Source organism: Aedes albopictus, chromosome 3 (genome assembly GCF_035046485.1).
Source record: "Aedes albopictus strain Foshan chromosome 3, AalbF5, whole genome shotgun sequence".
Lineage (NCBI taxonomy): Eukaryota > Metazoa > Arthropoda > Insecta > Diptera > Culicidae > Aedes > Aedes albopictus.
The window spans coordinates 254,465,079-254,474,890 of record NC_085138.1 but is presented as its reverse complement, the minus strand read 5'-3'; the positions used below and the strand labels follow the sequence as shown (position 1 = coordinate 254,474,890).

The following is a 9,812-nucleotide window of genomic DNA, read 5'->3' as shown; positions in this document are numbered from 1 at the left end:
AGACGACGACGACGACGCGCTCGCGGCCGAACCACAATTTGGGAAAGATCGAGCCATTCTACACGAAGTTATAAAGATTCTAGAAAAAGGTATAATTATCCGATGTCCAACTTTGAGCTCTTATATCTCCAGATTCAATGAACCAAATGCAATGAAATTTTGATCATTTATGACTAATATAATGAACTTTGAAAAACAGTTTACTTAATTTGAAATTATTAAGAAGAAAAAAAGTTATGGCGGTTAGAATAAATGTATGTTTTTTAGTAAATTTATCTATTTTTCATATGCATCCCATTACTTTTTCAATTTAATGCCGATTATGTTGTTACTTCCTTTCCAAACATATTCATATTGAAGTCAATTAGAGGGAATTCAAATGAACTATAATTACTATCTCGAATTTTGAAACGATGATGAAATTTTGGATAAATTGGTGGTATACTAGAAAAATAATCCAATCGTAATAATTTTCTTTCGTGTAGAGAATTTTAAGTGTAGTCAAATGTTTTCATTAGCTCATTATATAAGTCATAAATGATCAAAATTTCATTGCATTCGGTTCATTGAATTCGGAGATATAACAGGTCAAAGTTGGCTATCGGACAATTATAACTTTTTCTAGAACCTTTATAACTTCGTGTAGAATGGCTCGATCTTTTCCATATTTTGACCACTAATACACAACTAGTTGATGAACTTACAGTAAAAATTTGAGAATATTTGATGCACTTTTCGAAAAGTTACAGCGAGTTGAACATTTTTTAAAAAGTGAAAATTTTACCTATCCCAGTTATTTTGAGTATCCCCTGTATCTCCGTCTCTGACATGCTGAAAAATTAAAAATCAAAATGATTTTAAAAACTGTCTCGATTTTGTCAGCCTAAAATGCTACCAGGGGCTGACAAAATCGGGTCTTTACTGTATCGCTTTTGGCCTGGAACGATCCGTTTCATAATCCTAACAGAGCGCACTTGGCACGCCTACGGCCGTCAGTGCAACCCATACCACACCGACAGGATCGTTTTTCGCCGCGGTCGCCCGCTGCTGAACTGAGGGAAATTTGTTTCCCAACTCGTTCGGTGCCGCTCAGTTTCGATTCGGACTCGACCGCGTGCGTTTTGGTTTTTCGCCTTCTCTGCTCCAGAACCGCCTAACCAGACTCAGAACGGTGGCGGCGGCGGCGGCCGGCGAACGACTTAAGTTGACCCACGTGTTTCCCCTGCCTCCGACTACCCCCTGTTTCCTGCTATTTTTTATGTTTCGCCTTCGGGTGGTTGGGGCGTTGTTTGTGTTTGCGGATTTTCCCCTGAGCAGTTGCATTTGTGTTTCGACCGCCTGCCGTAGCTGATGGGTCGAAAGTCAGTGCTCTAGTGGAGCTTTCAGTTCGCGGGCGCCCGTTCAGCTGTTAGGCAGTGCGCGCGATTGACAAGGGGAAAGCTCCGAAACGAACCGTCGGAATCGGTCAGTGTCATTCATAGGTGGTTAATACACGTGGTGCCTCACTGGAAGGAGGATCTTCGGTGCGAAAGGATTGTGAAGCAGGTGAAAATTTGTGGCGGGAAAGTGTGTGATTAGTGCCGACGGCGGGGAAGAAAAATGTGACCAATGGAATGAGTGTGAACATGGCAAACGACGGAAACAACGATGGATAAAAACAAGCTAATGATGTTGGATTAGAACGAGCGTGGAGAGTGAAGTGCGTGCGGGAAAACACCACCTTGTGTCGCCGATAGCCATCGATAAACCAGACTAAAATCGACTAATTAATTCCCAGGAGATATAGAAACACATTGGGGTGGAATTGAATTCGGATTATAGTGCCAATCAACCTTTAGGTTTTGTATGTGACCTATCAACTAAACGGAACTTCTGCTAAGTCGATGAATCTTTGTGTTACCAGTGATTACATGAAGTTTACATAATGCTTGCAAATATGATTAAACAGATTATGAGAGATCACATATAGATTAAATACTTGTGAATAACTTTCTGATCGACGTCAACATTAAATGTGTAATTGGGTACTTTATACGTGTTTCAAGCACTTACGAAAGTGCCTAAAAACAAAAATAAATATTTTAATGAATGTTGGAAACAAAAATGTAACCTACTCAATAGGATGGGATAAAAAATGCATTCAAGCATGCATTACGATTCACGATTCAACAGAAAATCAACTTTTGTTTTGCCCGACTAGGAACTCATAAATCTGAAGTTTTGACGCTCTCCTTCTGGGAAAAATCGTAATTTTTTGAGGTTTTTCGATCATTACTCTGGAAAAATGCTCATTAAAAGTGTACCACGGAGCTTTAGGGATTTTTTTTATCAGTATTAACGAGATTTTTAGCCTTAGGCTAGTTCATCTCGGGACCTACGCTTTACTTCCCTTCCGAAGGAAGAACTCACATTTATGTGAGTTTGTCGGGAGTGGGATTCGATCTCAGGTCCTCGGCATGATCCAGTCTTCAAAAAATCTCACTCCAAGAGTTGCTGAGATTCAAAACCACAGGAGCATGATCAGTTCAACGCGCTTATTTTGCTTCAATCCAGGCATGCATTGAATCTTGCCTCATGTATGGGAGGATTGAATCCCATGATTCAATCCTTGATTGATTCCCACGGCAGAAAAATGCATCGCGTTACCATAGATATTTCATTGAGTGTTGAATGAAAATTTGTCTTTGACAGATTCCAAGGGAAGCAAGTTGCTTCCGTGATCATATAAGGAGAATGTTCTCTGTAATCTGGTTGGATATTACGAGCATCAACGTGGAAAATGTGCCAGAGAAGTTACTTAGGGACGACCAAGATAGATTTCAATAAATTTGCACAAATTCTGGCGAAAATGGGAGAATTGATTTATTATTTGCGCATTTTTATTTTATTTTTCACGACTTGGTTTACGGCTTGCTCGCAGGATTTGACACCAACCGACTAAGCTAGGCATTCCGAGCTTATCTTTCCAGTAGCTACGGTCTGTTATTGGCATATAAGTATTTCAAAGATAGTGCAAAATAGCTAGACAGAATTGCCGGTCTTCCCCGGTGTTGGTGCTTCTGAAGAACGCTTAGGAGATTTTCATGAGCCTACACTAGTATGGGACAAACATCAAATTCTCGCTCCAGTCGACTTTTTGGATTCCATTTAGGTCCCATATGAACTGTGAAAAATTTGAGCGCAATCGGTAAAACTATAATTTAGCGCAAGCAGTTCAAAGTTTTCATAGGATTTACTATGGGAAAAGTTACACTTTCAGGTAAAAAATCCCAGAGATCGCCCCTTGTCTCCTTAATTCAAATCGATCAACGCTTCTTGTACATTAATCATTTATGAAACTTTCATTCGAAGACCGCAAAACAATTGGATGCTTGTGGAAAAAGTTATTGATTTATTACTGATTAGTGATCCAACGAACGGCTTTTTGTTTTGTTTTATTAGCAGCACTGTAACTGTTGCCTTGGCTGCTGCTGTTTCTGGGAGTGGTGATGCCTCCCGCCACCCCCTGCAACAACGGCAGCAGCAGTGCTGCTGATAAAACAAAACAAAAAGCCGTTCGTTGGATCACTAATCGGTAATAAATCAATAACTTTTTCCACAAGCATCCAATCGCTTTGCGGAATTCGAAGGAAAGTTTCATAAATGATTTATCTACAAGAAGCGTTGATCGATTTGAATTAAGGAGACAAGGGGCGACCTCTGGGATTTTTTGTTTGAAAGTGTAACTTTTCCCATAGTAAATCCTATGTAAACTTTGAACCGCTTGCGCTAAATTATAGTTTCACCGATTGCGCTGAAATTTTGTACAGTTCATATGGGACCTAAATGGGATCTAAAAAGTCGACTGGAGCGAGAATTTATTTTTTCCATATAAGCGTGTCCCATACTAGCCTACACTCCTTTTAATATTACAAACCCTTAAATAAAAAAATGGGTTAACAGTTCACACATATGAGCCGATTAGGGTATGACTGTTAGAAATTAAGGTTTTTATTGATAACCCATTGAATGGTAAATGTTCATAGTTGCGTTCAATAGTAAGCTTTAGTTACATACGGCATGAATTGGATGAACTGATAGAATTTAACGTTTTACTCGTAGCAATTGTTTACGGGTGGTAACAGACATCCGAAGAGACATTTTTTTTTAAATTGCCAGATCCATATTCTCAACTAGTATTTAACCTACTCAGTGCACTTGAACGTAGCGATTCAATCTTGGGATTGAATCTCATGCACCAATCCCGCACGCTAGGATTTGAAAAAATCATGATCCAAAACGATCCCGGTTTTCGGGATAGTTTCAAAGCATGCTTGTTTGAATCATGGAGTAGAAGGATGCTCTTGAAAGACTGGATAGTCAAGTGTTCTAACCATCACACCAGGTCCGCTTCATAGCTTTAGGGATTGTGCAGCCACCTTAAAAAATCCACGAAGATTTGCCAAGCCATTCTCCAAGAACGGTGCTTTTGTTAAATGAAGTTTTATACGATTTTATCGAAGGCCGGAATCCAACTATTATAGGATCGGCGTTAAGTCAGACCGGACCATCTATTTTTCAATTATTTTGAGAAAATGTCTTGCAAGCACTTGAAATTTCAAATCTCTACCATACATGTAGTTAGCATAGTATCATATGTTAAATTATCACTCGCCCTAAAAGTGAGACTTTTTTCAAAATACATAGTTGATATCATCACAAAAGTTGTATAAAATGCTATTTTGAATAACTTCGAAGACGCCAAGTAAGCAACTCCGTTATTTTTCATGGTACGTAACATTTTTATTATCAATGGCCACTTGGAAAAGATTTACATTTTTCATGAAGTGCTCCAGTGTGCCATTTGTGTATAGGGAAGTGGAACCATCTCGGCAGGGGTCCTGTTTTGGGCACTTTTCTGCTATAGCTCAGCCAATTCTAAACCAATTGACACAATTTTTGGAACGCGATGAGATACGTAGAGTATCTAGCCGTGTACAAAATTTCAAGTCAATTGGTTTGGAATTGACTGAGTTATAGTAAAGAGTGCCCAAAATACCGGCCGCTGCCCAAGTGGTTCACTACCCTATGTATTTTAAAGCTTCGGAAGAAGTATCAAGTATTTTTTTTATTTGTATTAACCCTTATGTGGCCGGCAGGGTACCCGGGTACCCAGCACCTATTTAAAATACACGGTGTAGAAAAAAGCAAAAAGTTTGCCGGCCACATAACGGTTAACGAGATTTTTAGCCCTAGGCTAGTTCATCTCGGGACCCACGCTTTACTTCCCTTCCGAAGGAAGAACTCACATTTTGCGAGTTTGTCGGGAGTAGGATTCGATCCCAGGTCCTCGGCGTGATAGTCAAGTGTTCTAACCATCGCACCAGGTCCGCTCCGAATGGCAGAATGAACATCTTAACATATTAAAATATGCTTCTATGGAAAGATAGCATAGAGTATCTTCGTGCCTGCCACACGATATACACATTAAACTGGGTCAACAAAGTCGATTTTTCGGAACAAAGTTTTTCAATGCATTTTAGTGTCTAAAGCAACTGTGCAAAATTTTTGAACGATTGGTTGCTTCCCTGTATTCCGCATTGCGATTGAAGTTTGTATGGAATTTAGTATGGGGGAATGTGCTTTTTTGCATTTTTCTCCTTAAACGATCCAATTTATGCCTTTAAAGTATAGCCACAGACAAACAGACGTAACACTCCGAACATTTTTCGATTCAAATCATAGTCACAGAAACATTTTCGCCCAATGCTAAAAGGACTATGTTTGGCCGACCACCAACTAGGTGGCGGTAGTGAGCAAACGTCAAACTCGAACAAAAACTATGCGAGCGCCATGGTTGGGCAGTTGGCCAACTATCAAATTTGGAAAAAGACCGTTAAATCGGTGTACGGTGGGAATTATCAGAGTGTTACGTCTGTTTGTCTGTGGTATAGCCTAGGATACGTATTCCGAAAAACTGTGCCAAATACCGCAAAATGATCGGACTCTTGTGAAAAAAGTTATAACTTACAGATTGCCCGGTGGTGCTTAACATTTAACATGTAAAGGAATAACATCAATAATAAAATCTCAATTTTAGTCCTAAGTTACCCAGCGAATAACTTTTTTCACAAGCATCGGATCACTTTGCGGTCTTCGGCAATATTTTTTGGCATATCCTAGACTATACTTTAACGTCATTAGTTAGATTGTTTTAGACAAAAAGAATTAATTTGGAGAAAAATGCAAAAAAGTACGTTTTCCCATACTAAATTCCATACAAATTTCAATCGCAATGCGGAATACGAGGACGCAACCAATCGCTCCAAAATTTTGCACAGTTGTTTTGGACGCTAATACAGATTAAAAACCTTTGTTCCGGGTTGATGCGATCAACATTTAATTTCCCCCATAAAACGTTGACCCATTCTAATACGCATGCAATTATTGACAGAGGAAGCTCTCAGTTAATATATGTGGAAGGGTTCATAAAACAATAGCTGAGAAGCAGGTTATGTCCTGGGAAAACTATCAATATCAATGCTTTCAAAGTTGTTGCATTTGTGAAAACACAAAAATTGGCAAACATGAAAACTTACTTTTTTTTTTTTCTAAAAAACGAATCAGAATGATAAATTTCCAAAATGTATTAGAACGTAAGATTAGAAAAATAAAACGGAAATCGATGAAAAAAATTGAGAAACAATTTGAAGCATTTTACATCTTAGGCTACTTGGTCAGTTTTGAGAGTGGAAGTCCGCTTTCTACATAATAATAACAAAACAAAGAGTAAGGTTTTTAGAAAATTGAAAACATATGACATCCAACATACAGTATTGCCCATGAAAATGCGATTTTTTTCTTTGATATTTTACGCAATTGTTTAAATCATTTCAGCTTCTTCAGATGAGGCTACAATAAGGAGATGATTGTACTCAGAAGTTCTAAAATTTATGTAACAATATCCAATGGTTACGTATATAGAATCTATTTGTGAAAATAAAAATGGAATGGTGTTTGTATGCCACGAATAGACTCGGGAACGGGTCAATAGATCAACATAATTATTAGGCTCAGTGTACCAGTTATGGCTATAGTACCTCAAATTCGCCATAGTTGATTTTCAACCTTTAAAGATACAAATCAACAAGAAAAAAATCGTGAACAACAGATCACGATCACAAAAGATGATTGCAATCATTCAAACTTCACAATTTGCTCAAATTATGGTAGAAATAAATCATTTTCCTTAACTTTTCGGCCTCCTTGCACCCTATTTCGCCATAGTGTACCAGTTATGGCAACTCCCATAAGGAATGCATGTAAATAGTGCGAAGTGGAACCCAAATTAACAAATGTATCCATAACTGGTACAGGGTTCCTATCATTGGCACACGCCGTAATAAATACTAAAAGTAGTTTTGGCTCCGTTTCTATATTTTTCCTGTAAAGTATGAAAACTAATCAATCATTTGACTTATTGTTTACATTCTTCGGTCTTCTTCTTATTTTTGTAGAGATAGTTTTTCTTAGGTAGTGCGATAACTGGTACAGGCACCCTAACTGTTGCATTTGTGCAGGGCTCTGGCGTGTTCGTAGGGAAAAAAATGTAAAAATCGACCAGGACAGCAGCAAGAACGACAACGTTTAGAATTTCATTTTGTCAACAGAACTGCATATCAAAAAACATAGTTGGCAGGCAGTACGACGACGTCTGCCGGAACAGCTAGTACTTAATAGCTGCCCACCATCACAAAACCCAAATTAATTCACCTAGTGGTGATAGTGCCTTTCTCGTCGAATATGTTTTCACGATCTCCCGTCGACGTAAGTCAAAGTGTTCCTGAATCCTGATATTTTTTAAGAAAAGCAAGCATTTTTTCAAAGCCATCATTAAATTGAAAACTTATGATGGCACATAGTCCGACGTTATGTTCAACGTGTAAGCAGAGCTCAATAATACCAGACTTCTCAGTTGGCTGCTTGAGCACCTTCACTAGCACTGGAGACTGACCAATATCAAGACGATACTAACAAGCTAAGATATAACATTTTACACAATTACATATCACTTTGCGGTCGACAAAGTTTTTTCTGCGCATTTTAGGCTATATTTTAATGACAGTTGAAAACAAGAACGATAGGTAGTGAGTATAGTGAGACGTCTGTTTGTATGTGGATTTAATTTGTGAGGATTTTGTTCTCTTACACATTTTTATCGCTTGCATTGATTTTATTTACTTTCGTAGTTCTGGCGAAGCACCAAACGCTGGTTGTGCAAATCTACCGGTAGTCTCTAATGTGGTATGAACCTGTTTTCCTTTAACCGTTAACCGTTCCTCAGGTTATTAAAAAAGCCGAAATGTGATGTGTCGCATGGTGCATTTGGTTACTTTCGATGCGGTACCGGAACAGGCTCCGGAGCAATACCGGGTCTCTCAAATATAGCCTGAGATTATTTTATTGCTAAGGTTCATATGGTTACGTAAAAACCAATATTTATTTTTTTTTTATATGTATTAACGAGATTTTTAGCCTTAGGCTAGTTCATCTCGGGACCCACGCTTTACTTCCCTTCCGAAGGAAGAACTCACATTTTGTGAGTTTGTCGGGAGTGAGATTCGATCTCAGGTCCCCGGCGTGATAGTCAAGTGTTCCAGCCATCACACCAGGTCCGCTCCACTTATATCTAATTTATCTCATGCATGGGCATAGATCACTTTTACATTTAACCACTTCCAGTGAAACACCCAGAACCGGTTCCGAGACACTACCGGTTGTCCAAACTATGGTCTGAGGCTATGTGCTTACGAATCGATCATCGTGTTAACAAAAAAGCTGCTATTTGATGTAGGTACTGTCAAACACCGCGTATTCATCACTCTTCAATATGACAATTTTTAATTCGTACCCTGCTCATTCGACATTTGCCGAATTAAAAAATGATCAAATGTCACAGTGTAATACTCTGTAAATATTACTAATGAGGCTTTTACGAACATACTAACATCATCATTTTGTGCAAATACCCTCTGAATCTGTTTGATTTCGACATAAATTCGAACTAATGTCCTCTAGGGGTCCAAAATTCAACCGTTACCCTACTGCCTAAAAGTGATGTGAGTTTATTTTGTACACACACATACATACACACAGACATCACCACAACTCGTTGAGCTGAGTGGATTGGTATATGTGACTCGACACTCCGGGCTTCCTATCAAAAATTGCATCCAGTACACTTAGTGTACGAGAATTTATTTCAAAAGTTATACTTAAGATAGATTCGTAAAAAAATCACATTAACCTTCTTGACCTATAGTCTAATAAGCACTCTATTTGTCCCAATATGACAAATGACAAAAATCCTGGTTTACAACATTTCTCCGTCAGATGAAATTTCACCGCTGGAGCCCAATTTGTAGGAAACAACAAAATGACCATTTCACCGTCAAACATATATGAGGGAAACCGTTTTTTTTACGACTCGGATCTTGTGATGAGCTTCTTCCTATCCATTCAAAAGATAGAGCAAAGTTCAGCCACAGAGAATCAGAAGACGGTCCATAAATATTGTCGCTATTCATCTTCAAGGTAGAGCGTTTATGGCTTTTTCGTACGTCGAAAGAGAGAGTTATCATTTGCCAGGCACGAAACATTAATTTATTCGTTAATTATTTGAACACTATAACTTCGCACTACTGTACGGCATCCGTGCGTCGCGTCGGTCGGTCGCTGCACTTGCTATTTTATTTGTTGTCGACAATTTTACGGTCACGACGACATAATAAATGCTGCTTGTAGCCACGCACGCTGCAATGCGGGTGTGACGG

General features: G+C 38.7%; 1 protein-coding gene across 4 annotated transcripts in view; it reads left to right on the top strand.

Annotated features, from left to right (window-relative positions):
- The first annotated feature begins 930 nt into the window (after positions 1 to 930).
- LOC109422319 (glycine receptor subunit alpha-4) overlaps positions 931 to 9,812 on the top strand; it is a 155,968-nt gene continuing 147,086 nt past the window's right edge. For 3 of the 4 annotated variants that reach the window (XM_062860258.1, XM_062860260.1, XM_029852274.2), the window contains exon 1: positions 931 to 1,545. The gene's annotated coding sequence lies outside the window, so the exon portion shown is untranslated. Of the gene's footprint in view, positions 1,700 to 9,812 lie in introns of all 4 variants that reach the window. The other variant, XM_062860262.1, reaches the window with a different exon arrangement.